The 24856-nt window shown below is 29.8% G+C and overlaps 1 protein-coding gene across 4 annotated transcripts in view; it reads right to left on the bottom strand.

Moving 5' to 3' along the window:
- Positions 1 to 24856, bottom strand: part of LOC106692784 (histamine H2 receptor) — a 581552-nt gene that overhangs the window by 263283 nt on the left and 293413 nt on the right. Inside the window, exon 4 of one of the 4 annotated variants that reach the window (XM_067045812.1) lies at positions 74 to 120. The exons of the other annotated variants lie outside the window; for them this stretch is intronic. The gene's annotated coding sequence lies outside the window, so the exon portion shown is untranslated. The remainder of the gene's footprint in view (positions 1 to 73; positions 121 to 24856) is intronic. 4 annotated transcript variants of the gene reach the window in all.

Genomic DNA, 24856 nt, shown 5'->3' with positions numbered 1-24856 from the left:
ATATATGAAATGAAACATTTTTAGATATTTCGAAAAAACAAAAATAAAATTTGTTAAAGAAAATAAATCTTACCATATTACGGCATAGGCCTTTTCTGAAGGAATTTCGATGGTTCCTACCTGAAAAAGAAAACGATAAAGGTTAAAAATAGGTATAAATAATTAACAAAAAATATTTTCTTGAAAAAATGTATTGTATATTAGTTGATACAATTTTTTTTTTGTAATTTTAAGGACTATAAGAAAGAAATTATGAATTTATAACATTTATTTAATGTAAAAGTAAATTTGTGAAATTTTAGTAAATTAAAGTCAAATTAATTTCACTGATTTTAATTATTAAACAAAATGTTCAACGTTTTAACTCATACGTCGTCCTCAGAAACAAGTCTCAGTTGCACATTCCTGTACAAACTCATAGACTCAAACTTACTAGCAAGGTAGAGTTTATTACCTCTCATAATTTTTAACCTATAATAAATAATTTTGCCATTAAATTTTAATAAATATGAATTTCAGATCTGGTAACCAATTCATGAAACATGATCTTTCAAACATTAGATTGAAATTTTAATAAGCTGAATTAAATTAAAAATAATAAAATACATAAATAATACATTTAATTGTAAAATTGATTTGTATTGCTTATGCTATCCTATTGTTGGAATAAACTGTATATAATTAAAGGATTAATTTCCCTAGTAATAACAAAAAATCCTGATACGCTTGAGAAATAATTGATTCACAGGAGCCATACTAAAATCATGAGTTATAACAAATAAAATGAACTATAAACAGGATGAATGCAGATTAAATGATAGGCTCACGGGCCAAAAGTGAACAAATGAAAATTCATGCCCCACGAGAAAATTTACACCGCCATAAAACAGAGTGTAGCAGGAAAAGTTTCGAGCGGCCTGTGATGATAACCCTAAAAAAAGTAATACTGGCATTTTCATTTCCCTTTTCCTTCATTCCAATTTCTTCCGAACCCCTATTTTAATAGTTGTCCCACCTGACAGAAACTTTACGAGGCTCTTTCCTCTTTCTCCATTATTTCCTTCTGAGTCGCTGGTGAACCAGGCTTTCAAGTCAGCTGTTTAGATTTTTATATTAATATTTTTACAGCTGTCTTATGAAAGTTTTCGTTCTATATTAAGTATTACTAGCTGAACTGGTAATGTTTCGCTATTCCAAGATTTGAGGATATATATATACATATATATATTGAATTAATATAATTGAATGATTGATATTAATTAAGTATTGTATTTAGTTAAAATTAAACAATCAATTGCACTGTATGATTTTTATATTATAGTTTAGTTTTTATAATTATTTTAGTTGCATGAATTTTAATTATTATTTTATTCAATTTTAAGTTCGTTACAAGGCTCTTCGATATAAAATGTTTTTGATAGCTTTGGCATATATGCAAATAAATCCATTCATTTTTCAAATCAGAATTGTTGGCTTGGAATTATCAATTAGTTATTCTACCATTACACGAAGTTATTTGAAAGTATGTTGCACATCCAGAGTAAAAGAAGCACAACACTGAGTTTTAATCGTTTCAAATTTAAATGGTTGAACCTGGAACAATCTAATAGCGCAGCCAGCCCTCAAGATGCCTTATAATTATTTTTGGTGTTATGATCTTGAGAGATTGTAACGTCGTTGCACAAGACTAAAAACCTTCATAAATAAAGATAGGAAAGACATTTGCCGGAATAGTCTAATATTTGAATAACTTCATACAGTCCAGAAACAATATCCAACCAACAATTCAAAAGTGAAGTAACGCCTGGTCATAGGCAGAAGACGCACTTCATACAGATGGTTTCAAGATAGCTTCATTAGTAACCGGCGCCATACAGTTATATAATTATGAAGAAAAAAATCATTAAATATTTCAGAATAGTAGGTCGCACTTTAAAGATTTATACTAACACGCCAACTGATTTAATAAATCTTTAAAAAAAATCTAAAATAAATAAGAAAATTAAGATCATTTTATTTGTTATTAGGGAAAAAAAACGAAAATGAATTCAGACAAGATAACTCATCGGCAGCACTGGTTAAACATTTATTTTATCAGCCGGAAAGAAACTTTTACTTGGGAACACACAATTCATTGGTAATTGATTTATATATTTTAAAATTTATTTGTTATTATTATGTTTATTCATAGAGTTTTTTACTAAATATTTAAGAAAGATAACCATTTTTTTTAAATGACTGTCCATGTTTATTGTACACCGGATTTTAGGATTCGTAAGTCCAAAAACGATATATACTGAGTAAAATTCCCCATGCTCTAAAAAAAAACTAAAATGAATAAATTGTTGTGGAATTTTATTTAAAATATAATTACCCTAAGATGTGACCCCATTGATGAGGCTATTATGATCCAAATGAAATATACTTGGCAACCGTCCTGGCCCGTTTTAATGACCGATCTTGTACATTCTGTCTTACGTTGTTTGTGCCATCTCCTGAGTCATTGCTCGTATTTACATTTTACCTTTAGTTTTTTATGATTAATTTGAATTGCTTTAATTACAACATATTTAACAACTGTACAATAACCAAGAGAAAACAGTAGCGGTCATTCATTTTCTTTATGTTGTGAACATTCAAGGATATTATTATTATTTAAAAAAAATCATTTTCAATAGAAATAAGAACTATTTATTTACTACATTGAATAACCAAGTATTTTGAATGGGGACGAGGAATGTTAAGATATAAAAATATTATCCATTATATTTTTATATCTTATAAATAAATAAATAAATTGTGGTGTTTCTTTGACAAATTCATTGCGTAAGTTATATTCGTAAAATATATATATTTATATAATTTTTTAAAAGCAGTTATTTTATTGCTTTGTACAATATGACCCAACAATCTCTGTTTCGTACAACAGCCATTATAAGATTATTTTTTAGGAAAATATGATAAATGATATGATAGGAAGATATTTTTCAAATCTAGGTTTTTTATTAAGGTTTTATTTCTTTAAGAAAATATAATGATTCAACAGAGAAGTTCTTATAAAACAAAATTATTGTTTAACTACAAACATAATATTTTAAAAGTTTCTTACAGAATAGAATGGACGGAAATAATTAAAAAACATAATCAGAAAATATAGCTTAACCTTTATATAAACGTGAAGTAAGCTATTAATGGGGTCGATTCACATTATAAGCATTGAAAAAAAAAAGAAAAGAAAAACTAAAATTTCTGGTGTAAACTTATTTTCGTTACACTTAATTTAGTTTTGTTAGAATTCACACAAGATACACTACACTAAAGAAATCATTTTTAAGAAAATATGAGCGATATTAGATAACCTAATTTTTTTCAAAACTAAGATTTTTATTAAGGTATTTCTCGAGGAAAATATGATAAATTCAACAGAGAACTTCCTATAAGAAAAAATTATTGTTTCACAAAAAACATAATATTTTAAAAGTTTTTAAGGTCTGAATAGGCCTTAAAAAAACATAATCAGAAAAGCTAGATCAACCTTTATCTAGACGTTAAGTAAGCTATTAATGGGCTCAATTAACATGTATGAAGACACAAAATAAAGTAATAACATTTTTCGGTTGCTATTACAGAAAAAATAATAAACATTTCTCTATAAATATGTGTATATATTTGTCTTTTTTTGTAAATTAAAATTTTTTCAAATTTAATTTAAGAATTTGTGCAATATATTCTATTATTTTTTTAATTATGAATATCCCTAATATTTTTCAATAACACTATTCCTATTTCTGCAGATATTTTAAACATGATTACTTCGAAACTTGTCTGCAAGAATTTCAATATTTTACCTGCTTCTTCCTTTTAAGTGTAAATTCATATTACCAACTAAAAAGGGCCTTACTTCGCTCTTCCACCTGAAAGAATATTGTAAGAAAAAAAGTAATCCCTGGTTTTAACTTGTCTCCCAACCATAGCCTTTTAGCTCTCCGTTTTTTTCTTTTTTAAAAAAACTTCTTCGAAGCAGAATTTTCTTCAGCACCGAAAAGATTTTATGCTAACAAAATATTTAAATAGGCTAAAAAATGTGTCCTCATTTAAACCACGGATTCAACATCAACATACTACCATTATTAGCTTCCTAATTATTACCATTTTATTGGTTATTATAATAATGTAAAACATTTCTTGATATTATGAAGACTGTTTTGTTTAAATTAAATAAATATTGTGAAGACTTTAAGTGTAAATTCATTAAAAATAGAAAATGTCAGCGGCAAGGCGATTTTTGAAAGTTAGTTTTAAGAAAACAAAATTAATTTTCTTTTTTTTATGTTTTGATGATGCTTATTATGTTTTGATGAGTACATAGCCCCTTCTAAATATTAGTTATTAATTGGATTTTGAGGCTAGAGTATCTCTCACCAGATTAAGGCACCTACCCTCTTCATCACACTAAAGATTCAAAAAATGTTACATTAAATCCTCAAATATTTCGTTGCTTTAATTATTTTAATGTATCGTTGCTTTGTTTGAACAGTAACAGATCTGACAAAAAAATATTTTTTATTATTTACAAAAATATTTTGTCACACCTTTAATAACTTTAAAGATTTTTTGTCTCTAGAGCGAACTCAGTCCAGAACGTATTCGCATCCCACAGCTACTATCTTTAGAATAAGTTCAATTCTAATTAAAGTTACATTATTTTTGTAAGATCTGCCACTATTCAAACAAAGTGGAGATACGTGGAAAGTTTATGATCAATTTCATTTATCTCAAGATAAGTTTTTATTTACCTAAAACGCTAATAGATAATATTTTTTATTTTTCAAAAACGATTTTATTTTATTCAAAGTTAAACGTGAATATTTAGGAATTATATATATACTTTTATATAAGATCTAAAATAGATTGACAGAAATCAATATATTTAAAACAAAAGAAACAAAATAAGTAAGAACTCACAACTCATAGTTTGAGACAACTAGAACAAGGTCATAACAATATGCGACAACCAAAACAACACGTGGGAAACAACGGAAGAATAATAAAAATGGGCGCTAAAAATATAGGAAATAACATAAAACTATACTGCTTTCATTTGACTTCGAGCCAGAGACCTACATTGAAAATAAAAACAATATTTTTTCTCTGTTGACAATAAGAGTATCAAACAAACAAACATCGTCTTTAAAAAGTTGGAAAAAGTTTAAAGGTGTTAGTGAAGATATGAGATTGGACTTCTGATAATGTGAAGGTACCTACTTATAATTTTTCACTTCAATTAAACTCTTTTAAAACTTTAGCATTTGAATTCATTCTAACACGAATAAGGGAGTGTATGAGGAGACATGTTTTTCATCATGAGAGACAAACGTTATGTATCAGACAGGTTATAAAGAATCATAGCTCTAGGTGGATTATAATAGTAATGTGAAATTAGTCGAATTAGAATAATATGAAGTGCTTGCATACTTAATCAAGAGGGTAAGTATTGGTGGTTGTAAAATGATCAAGTATGTGCAGTTTTAACTGTTGAAGCAAATAATTTAATATTTAATTAATAATAACTTTCTATAATAAAAATAAAAAGAGGCGTTAGCCGAACACGTTTGGGCAAGGATCCTTCAGGGGAGGTTCAGAACGTAGTCAGGGTTTGATTACTACCTAGGCTAGCCAATATTAATTTAATGAAGACCCCGTAAAATGAATCTTGACATCTTATCTATGGGGTTCTATAGGTGTCTCCTGTTCCTGAAATCTTGAAACTGGGATATAGCTCACTTCCCTTAATCTCTATGATTTTATTGGATTTTCGCGGGGTTATAACAGTGGCACATGGTTTATATCTTGAGAGTATGGTCATTTTCTCATCTTCTCCATTGCACCTAACACTCCGGAAGTTCTTATTTCGTTTTTTTTTTGTTTTGTTTTTTCAATTTTGGACTTACGTTAGGGTTACAACTGATTATTTATATTTGAAACAGGATAAATTTTTGATCAGACGACCTGAAGGCGTAAATCGCCCAAAACCATTAACATCTTATTACGGTTTTTGCCGATTCACAATGAATCAATTGCTCTTAAGAATCCATCAAAGTTGGCTTATTTTGAATATACGTATAGTCCAACACTATCCGTAGGCTTGATGTAAACATTAAACGTACTATATTACGATACTATATTGGGACCTTGAAGATTTGGTAAAAAAAATTGAGGAGTGGTTATATGGTTACTTATTCGAGACATAGCATCGAGGAATAAATAATAAATGTTTCTACAGTTCTGGTAAATGTATGCGATTTTGTTTCAGCAATAACTATTTGATTCGAACTATGTAAATCCTAATTTATTCGGAAAGAGTTTCTCTACAAAAATTAATGTCGAAAATGAGAGGAAAAGGATTGATGAATTTATTGAAATTATAACGTCCATAAATCCAGTTTTGTGTATTTTAAAGAATCACTTTTAAAGGAAAATTATCTGTTGATACAAAAAAACCTCAATGATTAAATGTAAGAATAACAGAAGAAAGAATTTGGTGCGGTGCGTGGATCACACAACTCGCATATATAGGTAGGTAAAAGTAAATAAGAAAAGGACAAAGCAGCCATACTACATTACACAGAAATATAATCATTCATAATTAAATATGATCATTCATAAATCTCAATCACTACAGCACCTAATAACCAATATAATTAAAATCAACGTATTATTATAATCAAGTAAAACAAGATTGATCTATAGAATATAATTATTTAAAAACTGTTGAAGGACTACTCGATTAAGAAAAAAGGTGGTGTGTGATGATCGATCACTCTACTGTCACTTAAGGAAGCTCCAATATATGATTAAATGTACTCAACGTAAAATATATTATCGTGGCAGACGAGATGACGCAAACAGCTCCATACTTACTTTCTAAATCGAAAAAAAAAATTTAATAAATTCTAATGATCACCCTTGTAATGGTCACTATAACAATTATATTATTATTTATAATTATGAGAGCTAGTTGACCGTGAATGACTTATACGAGAAGATGGTTGGGGGGTGCGGTCAAAATAAAACACAAATATGTTTAAGTAACTTATTTAATCGTGCCAACGTTTAGGCCAGAACTTCTAGCCTTCACCAGGGCTAAGAACAGAACAACATAACAACCAATGAATACAGAAAATAAAAAATAAAATATAAACAGAATAACATAAAGTAAAGAACAGAATGGAATTAATAAAATAAAGTGATAAGAGAAGTGGAAAATAAAATGTATACATAGGTAATTGAATAAGTAGGTAAAATAACATAATTAAGGAAATAAAATAAAAATGAAGTTATATAATGCAAAGAAATATGAATATATTAGTTTATTAATCATTTGAAAATTAAAATTATGGAAAGAAAAATAAAATTGAGAGAAAAAAATATATGTATTAATTAATTAATAAACTAATATATTCATATTTCTTTGCATTATATAACTTCATTTTTATTTTATTTCCTTAATTATCTTATTTTATCTGCTAATTCAATTACCTATGTATAAATTTTATTTCCCACTTCTCTCATCACTTCATTTTATTAATTCCATTCTGTACAATTATTTACTTTATGTCATTCTGTTTATATTATCTTTTTTATTTTCCGTATTCATTGGTTGTTATCTTGTTCTGTTCTTAGCGCTGGTGAAGGCTTGAAATTCTGGCCGAAGCGTTGGCACGATTAAAGTTACTTCAACTTATTTGTGTTTTATTTTGACCGCACCCCAACCATCTTCTCCTCGTATATATTATTATTGAATTATTGATGAAGCATTACTGTGGAAAGATTGTGAGAATTCAGTAAGCGATTATTAAACAAATTAGACATTATCATGTGAGATAGGTTTATTACTAAGCAAGGCTGATGTCAATACCACTCGCAAGTATGGAATATGAATATGGTTGCTTTTCTGGATATCAAAAAAGAACACACTCATTTCAAAAAATATTTTATCTCTGAACCTTTGAACTTCTCTGACCCATATATGTGTGTTTTTCAGACCTTTTTTTTCCAAATATATTTTGGTAAATTAATAAACCTACCATATGTTCCAGTACTGAGAGGAGCAATGCAGTTTCTGTCCCTCCAATAATTTATGAAAGGTCACAGAACGTCTCTGAACTCATAAATATTTAATAGCCATTTAGTTAATAAGTCGTAAGAAATTAAAATATATGGGATAAGTAACGTGAGACCTCAATTGACCGAAAATAATGCGATTCCAAGAATAAACGAAAATATTCCATATAGTGAACTAATGTGGACTGTTTGTACTGGGTTCCGCGACAAACCCTCTTCAAATTGCTAAACGATTCACTCAGAATATTATGTGAACTAAAAAACTGATGAGTGGACTTCTCCTTTATTTATGGCATTATATGACCATCTCCATGTAACATTTTTAACATAATATTTTTTTAATGCTGGCGCCTATAGATATAAAATTAAAAAAGTGTTGTTTTTTTTCGTTAATTAAACGATATGATGAAGGAACCATTAATACAGGTACCTAAAAAAAGGCATTATGCATATATTGCAACAACAAAATGAGATAGGATGGTAAGATTGGTGGTACTAAACTATATTTGGTGGTACTATGGCCATGCACATAAAAAATATGTTTCTCTACTTTTAGAAATTAAGCAATTTTTATAGTAATATTTATTGTGAGCATTTATTATGAAATTTAATGTTTCTCCATAGAGAGGCATTTTTAAAGAAGGAATTTTATTATCAATTAGATATAAAATGACAAGAATAATGTACCGAGGAATATTAATTTAAAGAATTAACAATTGAATTAAATTATTAATAATTCAACAATTAAATCGGTCAATAACATTACCAAAGCGTAATTTCCATTAAACTTGCGGTTATAACCCATTTAAATTGTTCCAACCGTTACCTCAGCCCATTAACATAGCAAGGCGTTAATGGAATCGCCATCCAGATCAGCAACCCGCGGAAAATTAAAAATCTTTAAATTATTTTAACATCATTAACTATATTATTTAATTACTTATTTCAATTCCAATACGTGTATTTTTCACCATGTTATTAGGATTTCGTTCATGAAAAATCATTGAATATTATGTATGGAACTAATGTGTGCAGGTTCATAGGTTCAAATATGGAGGACAGAAAAACTCAAGGATTTTAATGCTAACTGTGGTATTCATCATGCTTTGAGTTAATTAAATCTAATAAAAAATCAAAAAATAATAATGTGGCCTAATATAGGTGCAGTCGGACTTAATAAATTTGAATAATTATAATCAATTTAATATAAAATGTCATTAGAGTGCTACCAATGTGTAGTTTTTTTACACGCCTGTAACACACCAATTTAACTTAGATCAGATTTACTAAATGTATTATAATGTACGGTTGTAAATAGCAATAAATAAATATTAAAAAAAAAATAGAGACATTCGGCATAGAAAATTAGTACTATTTTAAAATTAGGATTCTAATATTTTGACTGTTCTATTACATTTTTTAAAATAAAACTTTGAAATATATTCATTGATAAAAATAAAAAATAAAATCTTATCTTTTCAAAACTAGTATTCGAAAATATACTCCACAGGGAAAACATTGGAATAAATGTAGTACTGCTGTTGTTCGTACAGGAATTATTTTTAGTAAGAAATGTTGTTGATCATGTTGCTTCAAATAATTAACAAGGATTTTTTCTAGTGAAAAATAAGTTTCATTCTAGTAGAAATTGATTTTATCTGATTTATACTGAACTTAGCTCCTCTGTAGTCATGTTCTGAATTTTAAGGATCTAGAAAGATGGCGTAAGTTTAGTTAATATCGATGCTGCGAAATGAAAACCACTAACCCATCTTTATTTTCTCGTCCATTTTAATATAAAAAAAGGTTTAAAAAAGTTATTGAAACACTTAATTAAATAGCTAAGAAAAATATACTAGAATATAATTTCTAAAAACTATTTATTTATAACAAATAAATATTTAGTTATTCATCATTAATTTTTACTATTTTTGAACCTTTCTTAACTACCAATCAGGTTATAGTCCTACAAATAATAAATAAAAATAGTTTATAGACTAGATTTTATTACAGCACTAACAATCATCAGTCCTTCAAATGGTTCCTGAGATATAGATTCCCCATAATAAATTCACTAACTACTGATTTTCAGTACTTTTTTTATGAAATATTCGTTTCAATAAAAACTTATCTGAGAAACTATTGAACGTAAATAGCTCTTTTAGGGCTCATAATTTAGAAAATTTACTCTACTTTATATGATGTGGTTAGATGTCTAGTGTTGTAGGCAGTTTTAAAGAATCGTAACTCCGAATGAAAAATTAATTTTTAAATTTGTTTTTCATTATTTTTTTCAAATTATTTAAACTAAGCATATTTATAATTGAAGGAGTAACATTTTACTGCAGGATTTCCAATCTTCAAGGTATTCAAAGCGATATACACTGTGGTGATTAAATACATTCCAAGTTCGAAATATTCTTAACCCTGATATCATTAAAAACTATAGAATCGATGGTGTTTAATTGAATTAATGATTTAGAATTCTTTAGGAACAGTTAAACTTACAAATTAGACACTCATCACTTTTGATGAAAGGAATGAAACTTTCCTTTTCTGAAAAAAATAAAAATATATGCCATATATTCTTTTTCATATTATATTTATCCAAAGACTTAAAAATATCCCCAAAATATAAATATATAAAAAGCAGACTGAGTATATTTGATAAAAGAAGTTGAAAATTGAAAAACAAGGAAAACCGGTTATGTATGGTATGTTTTTGTAGTGGTATATCTCTAAAACATTCTATCGCTTTTATTCCTGTGTTAATTTTAATATAGTGCAAATTTATTCAGAAATATTAAAAACCTATGCCTCTGAAAGGGATGAGTTATATTTTCGACGACACAGAAAATATTACATTACAGTTGCTCCAACCACTACCGCAGCCAGCACTGTACCAGATCTTAAATCAAAACGTTCAGACTGCCATTGTGGCGTAGACCTTCATACAAAGAGAGCTTTTGTTGATAGATTGCTAGTGGTAGCATAGGGGTCTAGAACAGTCTATTCACTAACATTGGTCGAATATGAAGATTGGTGTCACTAAGTATTAGTCATTAATACAACAATGGTCTTTTAAATTATTAAGATAGAGGTGAGCTTCAAGATGCAGGTTGAACCTTATAGATTACTTTTAGACTTAGGAAAGATTCAACAGAAATCTTCTGGAGTCCTGCTTTGCTCTCTATAAGTGATGAGACAATCATAATCAGGAGGCCCCCCTAGGGACGCCGCGGCCGTGTGGGTTGGGGCGCAGGTCCCAGTGAGCTCGGTTCGGAACGTTGTGGGTTCGATTCTCATCTGGGGCAGTTAAACATTCATTTTTCGGCGGTCCTGAAGAATGAATCTTGACACTCCCACCTTGATTAGTAAGCGGCGGCAACATAGGTAGCCGTCAAGGGTTGGCAAAAAGGACCACTTGGCCCACTTGCCGGACTTGTTCCCCCACCTAATACCAATACCAGTTATTCTCTCAACTCGTGAAATTCATATATATTATAACTTATAATTTAAAGCGCCTGAAATTGAAAAACGGCGTGAAACTGTCTACTCCAGCCCTCCCTGGTAGTCTTACTTATCTAACTTTTCAAACAGGATATTAAAGCGAGTAGGTTGGTGGATGTAAGACATGTAATAATCTCACACAAAAAAAGGCCATCCTTCCCTGCCGGAACCGCCCCAATAAGGCCTTCGGAGAGCGACAGTCCTACATCACTTTTGAAATATTTGTTTAAAAAGGGAGGAGGAGACTTAAGGTAGTTTAATCAAGCAACATTTAAAAAACGCCTGAAGTTTTTTTTTCTCCATGATTTTAGAGAAATTGGTTAGTGTAGTCATTGTCAGAGAAATTTAGAACTGACATAAAATCATCATTTCCATAATCAGATAATAACGACTATTAGTTAAACCCTAATTTCAAAGGATTTCTAAAAGACTATGTGAAATTAATTACCATAATTAATTTATTATAATTAGTCGAGAAGGGTCCTTAAACAGTTTAATTAATTTTCTTGTAAATTAGTGGAACTATTTCCAGTGTTCCAGGGGTTTTCGTTGCTATTAATTCCAGCAGCAGAGGCTAAAGGGACTAGGATCGATAGTGCACGTCTCATTTATTCAGGCCCGGTGTCTACTCTCACCCACCCCCTCCTCTACCCGGTAATAAGCTCATCGGGCTTAATGAGCGAGAGATTGTTCCTCCTTCTGAACTTAAAAAAGTATACAACTTAAAAAAACACATTTAAAATCAGGTAAGTACATCAATAGGTAGAGGTTTATTGCTTGTATTGGTCGCTCAATTTATTTCTTTGTAAACAATGGTTGAATCTTCCAAACTATTTGCTAAACGATATAAATTGAAATTCTGAACATATTATTAGTTTTATTGTAGAATGATAGTTGGGGTGGCAGTAAATTAAGGTAAAAATAGTATTAAAAAAAAACATTTAATCAATATGTAAAAATCTATATTTTTTTTGTAATTATAAGTTTCAATTTTGTTACTAATTACAGATAAAACATGATTCATTCATTTTATCCGTTATATATTTCCCTTCAAATAAACTATTTGATAAATTCGCATTCGGCTTATTAATCTCAATTTGTCTATGTTAGTTTTAAGATATATAGTATAGACCCATAATAGAAATTAATCTAAAATCAATAATATTGAAGGAAGATAGTTGACTGCATGAAGGCATTGTAGTATGGGTTGATTATAGACTGATAGTATGGGTGGTGGCCACTTTAGATGCAAACTATAAAAAATAAAAAAAAGTTTTTTATATATTTATTAAGTAGTTTTTTTTTTACAATTTTATACCTTTATTATACGCCACCCAGACTATCTGCCTACAATATATACTTCATACGCTCAACTATCTTCGCCGTATAATAAAGGTATAAAATTGTAAAAAATGTATTAAATTAGCATGGTCATTTAAGTAACTTAATACTTATTTATTATAATAAAATTATAAAAATTAATTTATCATGAACATTCAATGTCACCATATAGAATACTTTAACAAGTCCTTAAACCATTTTAATTATCTGTCAATTTTATTATTACAAACCGAAAAAACATTAATATTAGATTTTTTTAGTTTTTACTTTGATATTTATACAAGAAATTTATTTCTTTTTTTCTAGCAATTAAGCACCCAAAACCCCCCCTAGTTTCTAACCTTGCTTCCTCTTCCATTCCTGGCAATTCTCCGAGGCGCCTGAAAAGAAAATGTCTAAGGTTACGAGGATTATTGTAAAATGTTTTTAGAGTTCTACTACTGCGTAGTTTCTCTACATTCTGTATCATTATCATTATGTAATTATGATCAAATTAGCTTGTTGTATTTTTTATACAGTTGTAAATATCAATAAATAAAAAAAAAAATTAACAATAGAATTTAAATTATTGCCATCTTAATTCTGAAACCTGTTAACTCCATGTTTATATAAAGTCTAAGTGAATTGTTTGATCAATTTATTATAACTGTTTATAGCTCCAAGAATCAAAACAAGTGCTAAGAAAACTCACTAGTCAAGTCACTTTTTTCGTTCTGAAACCAACAGATAATAAATACATCAAACTTTAAAATTGAAAAATATTAGACACAAATGTAGTTAGGTAGTTTCGGAATTTAGATGGTATGTTAAATTATTGTTCATTACTTGCTACTTTACAAAATTAAAACATATGATTTTTTGTTTCTAACCAAACCATAATACATTATCTAATAAATAATCCTTGTGAAATTTTTTCCTTAATATATTTTTTATTAAAAAAAAAATTTAAACATCTCAAATTGTCGGGAAATCGAATATTATTCGACATATAAAATATATAAACATCTATATCAATTTCATTAAATAAATAATAAATGATATAAATTAAAATAACAATTTTTTAAGTACTTTAATGCTCCATTTCCAATGTTACTCTGAGCTTTGCTTGGGATTATATGGTTCCCTGATTTGTTTATTGTTCATATTAATTCTGCCTGAGACTACATCTTTATTTTTATATGTATATATATATAGTTAGTAAAAATTTTGCTATTTTAATATATATGTTTATTTTGTAAAAAAATTTTCTATTTTTACATCTATGTAAATTTATTAAAAATTATAAATTTCATTACCCCATTAAATTTTATATTAACATTTTAAATATATATATTATTATTACCTATTTAAAAACCAGGCCACCGTGGTAAGGCGCGATGCTACTAACTCCAAGGACCCAGTTTTGAATCCGGCTGATTTTTTTTTTATGTTAAACTGTAGCTGTAAGTAAACACTGTGGGTTCTGGAGCCCTCCTGGGGTCCACACAGCCTCATACATTGGGAACCCTTTATTGGGTAAAAATCTGGCAGTCGAGCGTGATTCTGACCAAATCACCTCCTTGCACAACCGTTGATCTTGTAACAGTACTTCCTTACTAAGTACTGAACCCCTGACGCTTTATTGGTTATAGTAGTACAGATTTTAATTTTAATTTTTTATTTCAAAAATTATCAATTAAGTTTGTTTTCAAAGGCAATTTTAATATTCTTGGATTAATATGTATCTCTTATAAACTGATCAGTAAAGCAAATAGAAAGAACATAATATCTTTAGATAACAAACCACTAAGAAAACCGTTTGACTTTCAACCTTTCCCAATGATCCTTTTAACCGCTTACACAACGAAACATCCCATCCCCAGAGCCATTTCAATGATTTTAGGGGGATAAGTAGAACATTACAAAAGTATATTTGTATTAGTAATTATATGTTTATATGTGAATGATCCCCCCCCTTTACCATCTACTCCTCACAAAAAAGTAAATTAGATATTTCAGAAAGACGCTTGGATTTGGAAGTATCAGAAATGAGGCTTTTAAATAAATACCATTTTCCAACATGAGCGTAGGACACTGTTAGTAAGTCTGACTTACCAAAGTCCTAAAACTAATTAATGTCTTCTCATTAAATCTAAAACTCTGGCACTAGAATGAATGAGGAACACATTAATAAGCGACATAATAAGCGAACGAGTATCCGTTTATTCCACTTTTAGAGACAACTTATTGAGGAATATAAATCAGAGACCTAAGTTTTATTATTTTTTGGGTCACAGAATAAAATTGATAAATGAATCGAATAAAAAAAAAGACTTATATTCTTTAATGTAAAAAAATAAGTAAAATGGTAATTAAACATTATTAAATAAGTAATTATTTATTTATAATTATAATTAAGTAATATGAAAATGTAACTGATAACTAAGGTTTGCATTCTGCACTTAACCCTGTAAAATTAAATTAATATCTGTATCGCTACAGCCCATAGAGGGTCAGGAGTTCAGTACAGATAATTATAGCGAGTAGGTTGGTCGATGTACGACATACCACAATCTCACAAGAGGAGATCCATAGTACCAAAAAAAAGGCAATTCGGACCCCCCTGCTAAGACCCCCAGGGAGCGACGGTCCTATATCACTTTTGAAATACTTGCCTAGAAGGGGCTAATCTGAAAGGAGATAATGTGTACAAAATAATATTAAAAACATGAATACAAAGTAAAATGCGACGTATTATTCCTAATACTGTTCCAATTTAGATATATATTTTTGTTCTTATATACAGACAAGTTTTCTAATATTGTGTAGGGTGTACCCGATTCGGTACAGAGACATCGGAAACTTACACTAGTCATGTTCATGGTAACTTAAACTTAATGAATTATTCCTAGGAAATAGTTCAGAAAATATTTCCGAAAATTGATGATGTACAAACGAAATAACTCAACTATATCATGATTAGGGACAATAAAATTCATTCAAATTCAAACACTGATGTATGTTCAAAGAAATAAAGATAATTAATAGAAGAACATCCTAAAAGCTAATTACAAATAAAATTTTAAAACAGGGGTTGGTAGTACAATATCTCATTTTTATAATCATCCTCTTTGTTTTCTTCTTCTTCCTGATCATCATCCCCAATTAAATTTAGACCAATATTCTCTTCTCCACTTATATTCTCATCCTGCTCCTCGTTCTTCAGCAGATTCATCATGGCTTTTATAATGTTGCTTTTGTTGTTGATGTTCCTCTTCATCTCGATTATCTGTACTTTGAGCTTATAAAAATGCATTCTTTCTCATCAGTTTTCAATTGTGCGACATCCAAGAGAGTTTAGCAAATGGCTCAGATAATATGTTTATTTTTTTAATTAATTTCATGAAGACATTCAGAATGTCCATTCTCTGCCGGAAGAAGTGAAGGTTTAAACAATGGATTAGTGACCACAGCAATCGTATTAAATTTTTATTTATAACTATTTAGTCCCAAATACATTTTCAGACATATAAATGTAAATATTGCTTTGTTTTACATTAATAAAATGACCAATAAAAACCCAAAACCTAACTTGTACAAGTTTTTCAAAGTAAATACGATGAATGTTACAAAAATTCTTTAGTAATACAAGTTTGACTAGTCTTAACCATTAAAAAATTTATAAATTTTCAATTTCAGGGAATATTTTCTGATCAAAGAAATATTCCCATTTTGGAAGTTCTTTCTCACTGGAAACATTTCCCGTCTACATACTGACCTTAATTCAACTGATCGAAAACCTACAAAATAAAATTTTATCACCAGACAGAAACAAAAAACACCAACGGCTAAATATTTTCTCCAGAGGGAAGTATTTTTCTAATTAATATACACATTAATAAATATATACAACAAGTAGATTTGCTGTAGTTGACATAGTGACATGATACAAACATGTGAAAAATCAACCCATTGATAGAACTCCATCAACATTTCTAGAGAAGAAGATCTCGAGGCCATCTTCTTTTCAGACGCCTAGGAGGATTATTAGGTAATGAAGGAGAAGCCAGGTTAGAAACAAGTGGATTTGGGTGGTTGGGAAGTTTATCATGGAAGGAATGGTATCTGGTTCTGGCCAAATCGGCAACATATGGGACATTGTTCCTGATGGATGAATTGATTTGTGACAAAGTAAGGAGTATTAAGGATTTTGTACTGTAAGTTTTGGATTCGGGAGGAATTTGATGGTTTAGTGGAGCCCCAAAGATCAACTCCTTATGTCCAGATAGGCCTTAAAATAGTCATGTAGATCAGCCTTTTGTAATGGATTATCAATTTATACCGTTTATCTAGTAAATGTTGTAATATTCGGAATCGACGAGCGGTTTCCTGTCTTTTCAGTCTTGTATGAGGATTCTATGTCAGATGTAGTCCTGAGTAACGGATCTGATCGATAGGAATAGGTGGGGTATTGTTAAAGGATACTGTAAGGCAAGAGAACATGGGTTTACGGCAAAGGGTAAATGTGATTTGGTGGGATTTATTGGAATTAATTTTAATCCTCCAGTTTAGGCACTATTCTTCAAGAGTGGTGATGTGGGATTGGAGGGTTTTATTAAATATTAAAAATTAAATAGCTACTACAAAGAAGAAGAGAAGATAGAAGCTTTATGGAAAAAATATTTAAAAAACCAAATGAGCTTTATATATTTTTATTCCTAAACTCCTTCTTGTTGGTAATCAAACAAATCAAATTAGAATTAATTCCTAGAACAATCATTCATCTCCTCCTATAACATTGCATAATAATGGGGTGGGTTTGACCTCTTTATTGTGAATAATCGATATATAAAAATAAGAGCAAAACAAGAACAAATTTAAAACGAACCAGACCGATGTTAATGAATAAGAGGAAAAACAAAACGGATATAATTCATTAGAATTTCTGGGAAGAAATAATACTTTTTCAGAAGGGAACAAGGAAATTTATACAGAAATGAGAACTTCTTTTTTTTTTTTTTGTATTAGGTATTCTTCGTTACGAAATATCGTTTTTATTTCCTCTAAGTTATAATTAATTTTTATCTCACCTCCGGTTATTTAACGCCCAAATTTAGTATATAAAACATTTAATTATTTCTCAATAATTACACAAGTTTATAATAGATGTAAAATTATTGAAAAACTATCAATGATTAGCTAAATAAATCAATAAAAAATTCACAATTAATTTGAATATTTTTTAAACTTCTTACTTTTCCGGTGACTGCTGATGACAATCATAAAGATTGTTTAGAAATGAAATACAAAAATCGATAAAAAACAAATACACATTGTTTAAAATACAATAGAGATCATTTATTGATGATATTTACAGCAATATATCTACGGGTTGTTATTTTTCTATATTTTCCTATTCCAGACATTAAAGGGTTATAAAGGTTAACCTAATTCTTTAAGGTTGAGCTTCAAAAGAAATATGTGTCAATTTGTATATACATTTATATATGGTGACTACATTTCAGTTCTGAATGCATTTAGTTTAAGAGGAGAAGTTAGAATGATTGAAAATTATTTTTTTTACTATCTATTAAAGCTCAGGGAAACATACAAATTAAATGGAAAATGGAAAAATTAAACCATTACTGGAAATAATAGACCAATAATTTCACCTGCTCTCCATAAGATTGTGGAACTGGTGAAATAAATTTACATTAGTATTATTTATTAAATATAATTTACCAAGAAAGCTTTTAATTTCCTTGTAATGAAAATTTTCCAATTGAATAAAATATATATTTTTGTAATTTTATGATACATGATTTTCTTTTCTGCCATTTTTTCTTTTTGCTTTTCTTTTTTTTTGCAGTGAGTCGCAGAAGAAGTATGAGCTGAGTAAACCTGAAACTACTCTCTTTCCTCTTTTCCATACATAAAGATAAAGTGGTTTCCGATGTTCCCCTTGATATCCGGCAGATATAAGCTATAAAGCGGAAATATGATCAGTGACATATAAATCGTACAAAGGCTGCCATAAATCGGTGGAGAAAAATGGCCTTAATAAGACCAGGCACGCCTTGAAGCCAATATATCACACAATGTTCCAACAATGTAACCGCAGATGAGTGTTTGGAAAATGTTCTCCCCCTCTGTCTTCGCTAATTGATGGGTATAAATAACGCAGAAAAATTACCTGCAGAAAAGTTCAGTTCTCTACCACTACTATGATAAACCTATTGCCGTAAAATTGTCTCTTATAAACTTTTTTTTTTCACCGACTAAAAAAATTGAAAAAAAAAAAACTTGTTTTCAATTAGATTTCTGACAAACGGGGGAAGGATTAGGCTGAGGTACCCAACCAGTTCTAACCTAGGGAGGTCAAGTTATTCCCTGGGGGCGCCACAAAATAAAATCCTTCCAGGGCGTATTTGAATTTGCGGAAAGGTAGCTTCAAACTACCTTTAAATATTAAAATTTTACTATGCTACGTACTACCATATATATACTGCTGTATACTTATTATTATATGAGCAACAGTCCATGGAGGTCTAAATTCCCGCGCGATGTGTTTCCTAATACATCGCGCGTTTCTTGACGTAGTTTTGTCGTAGGGTGGATTTGTCTCACCCACGCGTATTTTTAGTGAGTGCCAACCACTGACTAGCGGGCCTCAGAAATGCCCAGTGGGAGGTTGTGAGTGATTTTTGCATTATTTTGTGCTTCAAAAAAGCCTGATTGGGACCAGGATTCGATCTGACGACCTGAGGGTTGGTAGACTGGCGCGTTACCACGCTGCTACCACTGCCCCCTATATACTACCTACGCCTATTCCCTAAACTTCATTGAAGATATAATTTTCAAAACTTCTTTTATTCCCCCACAAACTATTAGACACGAGTGAACAAACGAAAAACAGGGCCGAGTTATAGGCCTTCTTTTGTTGTAGGTTGCAAAAATGGTCTTTTGCTATGGTGGTTCAGGTGAAGATTGTCTTAATATTTTCGATGAGTAAGAAGGGATATCTCTCCGCTAGTTCACATTCCTCCATTATCATATTTAACTACTCTATTTTGGATCTGCTCTTAAGGATATTAAACCTTTTCCTTATTTCGCTATCTTCTCCTGAAGACTTAATTTTCTCTGCTTCTTTATTTTATTTTGGAGGTGGAGAGCAAATTTCTATGCATAAAATATAAGTGAATTAACATATGTCCACCTTTATTCAATCTTGATCATATTCTTCTACCTGTTGAACATATTCTTCTACCTTGAACAGATTCTTCTACCTTGAACAGATTCGTATTCTCAGTCTCTAAATACATCCCGATACCATATCTCAACTTTTCCTCTTTGACTTCATAATATCGAGGTAGTGATAAATATTTAATTTAGTCTTCTGTTGATGACTCTCTTAGAAACAAGAGTTTGGTCAATCTGGTGTCTAATACTCCGGGGAACACCAAGTATGTTTATGACCATTCCCATATGGGGAAAATGGGCAATATGCTGAGAGTTCAGGATACTCCGAAGTTTATTAGTCTCCATTAGCATCTGTTCGGCTGAGCAGACTAAGATCTCTAATAGTGAGATTAAACTCTGCTTCCCTTCCGATTCGTGCGTTCAAGTCTCCAAACACCTTCTCCAACTTGTATGAGGGTATGCCGTCGTCATAGGCCAACTCCAGACCCTTTGTAGAAGGCATCCTTTTTTTTTTTTTTTTTTCAATGATGACAGATTTATCCTGTCAAGTTATGAATTTCATGGTCACTATGGTTCATTAGTAGTAAAAGTAACAGGATACTTGTAACAACGAATGTAACCACTTTTAGAGTCCGTTATAAAATTTTTGTTCTGTAAAAGTTTAAATAATATCAATCCACTTATCTATAATATCTACGCAATTTAAGACAGAAATAATGCTTTTTAATGCAATTTTGATGATTATTTTTATCCACTAACACGTTTCTGGAGTAACATTTTGAAAATAAACTATTAAAATAGAAAATATGAAGTGAAAATCAGCTATGAAAACATTCACAACACAGGCTAATGTAAGAAAATGGTACAAAAAAAAGTATTATAGAGAACTTTGTGGAATTTTCGCGGTTATGCTACGTGTATATAGGATACCCACGGTCCGCTTGAACCGAGAGAATATTCATGACCCAATCAATAATGGAATTAATTAATGTAAACCATGAAGGTTAGAATAAATTATACTTAATCAGCAATCGAATCTAATTAATCGTACACGGATTGATGCAAACAAGAAATCCATCAAACATCCGCTGATTTCAACACTACTTGAGCTGTATTTGCGTTTCACTAAGCTCCCCCTTCTACAGAAATTACCATAGTGTTTAAACAACAGAGACTCTGTTATCGATCGGTGATGTGGACAATCCTCCTTCTATAAATTTTTTTGTTATCCTAAATCCCAATCTGATATCGTAACATTGTGTAAGAATAATAATTATATAGCCAGAAAGGTTCTTACGCTACATTGCTGGGCAAAAGTTATCTGTTCTGTTAAGTAAAAACAGGAAGGTGGTATATTCTACTCTCCTTCTAAAGAAAAGTGAAGCCAAAAAGAGGCGATGACTCCCTTCAAACTCACAATGTAGAGGTTGACTAGATTGTTCAACTTTATAAACTAAACTGAAACAGGAATCAGCCAGTGATTGGATCCTTCAAAAAAAAAATCTACATTATCTGATGAAAACTCCGATAGCAATTAAAGCTAGAGCAATATACTATAAAGTAGTTTACGGCATTTATATTTGTAAGAGTAATAGTGTTCATGATATTTGCAATGAATATGAAACTAACAAGAAACCGATTTATTTTAGCAAATACCATAAACACTACGATTACGAATATAAATGTTATAAACTGCTTTATAGTAAATTAAACAAGCTTTAATTTTAATGCTGGTCTATACGTCTAATTGTTCCTGAGATATAATTTTTCATAAACCAAGCTTTGTTCGAACAACTACAACATCTTGTTTTAGGGAACATTGACTATGATTCCTTTTTGGATAAGCAGATCTCAAACCATTTGAAAGTTGCCAAGCTTTTAAAAATATTTTAACATGTACTCTAATTTAACTTATCGGAATTCAGATCGAACAGCTTCAGAATCACAATGGAACACGTGCACAAGACACGTGACTTGAATAATTTTATCATAAAGTACTTTTAGTATCATTTTCGGCTTGATCCCATTCGAAACGCTTTTGACAACATTTTTTCATACAACACACCATTTGATCAAAGAATATCCATGGAGTCGTTAAAAAATCGTGACATGGCTGGATGGTTGCATTTTTTTAACACCTGGCAATTTAGAAGGAATGGATTGGAAGGGGTATCTAAATAGAGTGTATCGAAGATGAAGATTCTTAGAAATAATAATTGTGGAAAGGAAAGTGACTCTGCTATAGGAAAATACCAAGTAATATTTAAGCTCATCTTAATTCAACTTCTGATATAAATAGAAATAACGAATAAGAATTATGGAGTGAAATATGTTAAAATTGGGTGAAATATTTAAATTTAAATTGAACTCATATGTGCCAAAACATAAAAACCCTAACCCTAATAAAAACCTTGAAATTTATACCAAGCAAAGTCAGATAAAAAGAATATATAGAGCTATTGACATTATTCTAAAGTAACCATCTAAAATAATTTGAAATACTGAAGGTTACCTTTTACATATAAAATTTTTAACCTTTTTTATATAGATGTTTCGACGAAAGCTAAGAGAACTATTTTAAAACAATTTAGTTTTGTTATATTAGATGAAAAATGAGGTATAATTACTATTTAGTAGTGATAAATTTAAATACGTTTTCTTTTAAAGATTTGATCTGAAAAAAGAGAAGTAACGCTAAAAACTTCATAAATTTGTATGAACTTTTATAATTAATTTTAAAAATGTATGCAACACTGTCCTCTTATTACAAAAATAATTATTACTCACACTAAACTCTTTGGAAAATTAAATAAAAAAATAAATAAAAGCTAGTCGATTTTACGAAGAATAGAACGGAAGAAGCCAAAAATTTAGAAGGATAAAATTGTCTTTCAGGACGAAAGGTTGGAACCGCGTATCCCTTAATCCTATCTCTCTGCCCCTCAAAGAGCTACGTGCTGACCACACCAATCCCCTTCTTTCCTTCATTGCGAGCTCTTGAAATGTTGACCAAGGAGGGAGAAAACAACTTGATTAGAAAAGAAAAAAAAGACTAAGAAGTTATCTTACAACGTTTATTGTGAACATAGAAAATTTTTCCCATACAAAAGCCACACATTTATTACATAAGTGTATGGATATTGAATAAATTTATTTATGAATTCATTCCCGGAGGAAATTGGACTGTAATGATCTGATTGAATAGAACATTTAATTACGTAATGTTTGCTTAGTATAGCAACAATACATATCCTATTAGGCCTAATAATCGTCAAATGTGCCTATGAAGCAGTTGCTGATTTTGTCGTAAGGAAATCAACTTAAAATTCATTCCCCTGCAAGTGATGTTCTTGATGACCTTTGTAAAAATAAATAAAAAAAAAAAAAAAAATTGAATTTTTGAAAATACGCATTAAAGTTTTTAAAATAATCTCTTGTGATTAATTCTTTCTCCAAAATAATGACAGTAAAAAGGAAAGTTGTTACCCATTTTAATTCCTAAAAGCGGAAGAAGGTGAACTCGCCTATTGATTCTCGTTGCTTACCAAAGCCAAGATGGTGAATCTGTAATATCGGAATCTAAATGAATTGTAAATTAAGTACAACAGCGGTGGCTTTAACTCTATAGATGTATAGGTCCTACTTATCTATCATCGAATTACCGTTCCTATTAACTAATGACTTCTCAGATTTTTTTCGGTCTTTCATATTAGGTTTAGTCAGCTGATTAAACTCTTGTTTACAACCGGTTTTTTCAATGTTCAATTTATATCACGAGATAAGGCGAGATCTATAAAATAATATTCAGTCAGTATTGGAAATATATAATTGGCAATGAGGGCTCACATTTTAAAAATAACATTCCATTCTTCAGCATTTAAAATCTTTTAACGATTTGTGCTTGATTTTCGATTTGTTTTATGGTTATCTATGGGCTTATTACCTATCTACATTTTAGCCAACAGTTTAATAAGATGATCAAACAAATAAATAGCGTTGATTTGATTGGCTTACATAAAAAAATATTTTATTTAATTTATTAATTGATATTTAAACAGAATTAAATATATAAAATAAGCAAATGTGATGTGAGCTGTATTAGTTACATGATACAGTCATGTGGAGAATCTACCCATAGGTGAAACTCCAATAAATTCATATTTTGATATTATATTAATGAGTGCATGTTTAAACATTAATTAAATTTGATATTCTAGTCTCAACACAAATTACATGATCGTAGAATCTAGGTTAACTGCTGAATATAGGACCTCCTTAGACCTCCGAACCCTTTTTAATCAGCATTCTGGTTACTAGTGATGGAACTAAAAAAAGAAGTGAATAAGAAGAATTTTAGTGGAAGAGGGAGATTTATGACATATTTCAGATTTAATCATGCCCCAGATTATGTAGTTGTGTTTAATGAAATTTGAAATTAAATGAAGTGCATCAAAAAATTTTTAAAAGAGGCATCAACAAGGACTGAAGTAAGAAGTTTTTTATTTTGTTTGCATGAATGTAGATCGAATCTCAATGTTATGATTTTAATTTACAAAACTATTTAGAATTTTAATGAAGTGTAGATAGTTGACCATAGATTAATGACTGGAGAAGTTTGTCGGGGGGTGCGGTCAGCAAAGAACAACATAAATAAACAAAACCATATTTATTTATTTTATGCCGACGTTTCGACCTGAGTTTC

The sequence above is a fragment of the Halyomorpha halys genome, unplaced genomic scaffold (assembly GCF_000696795.3).
Source record: "Halyomorpha halys isolate HHAL.00 unplaced genomic scaffold, Hhal_1.1 Scaffold71.1, whole genome shotgun sequence".
Classification (NCBI taxonomy): domain Eukaryota; kingdom Metazoa; phylum Arthropoda; class Insecta; order Hemiptera; family Pentatomidae; genus Halyomorpha; species Halyomorpha halys.
This window is presented reverse-complemented; position numbering and strand designations above follow the sequence as displayed.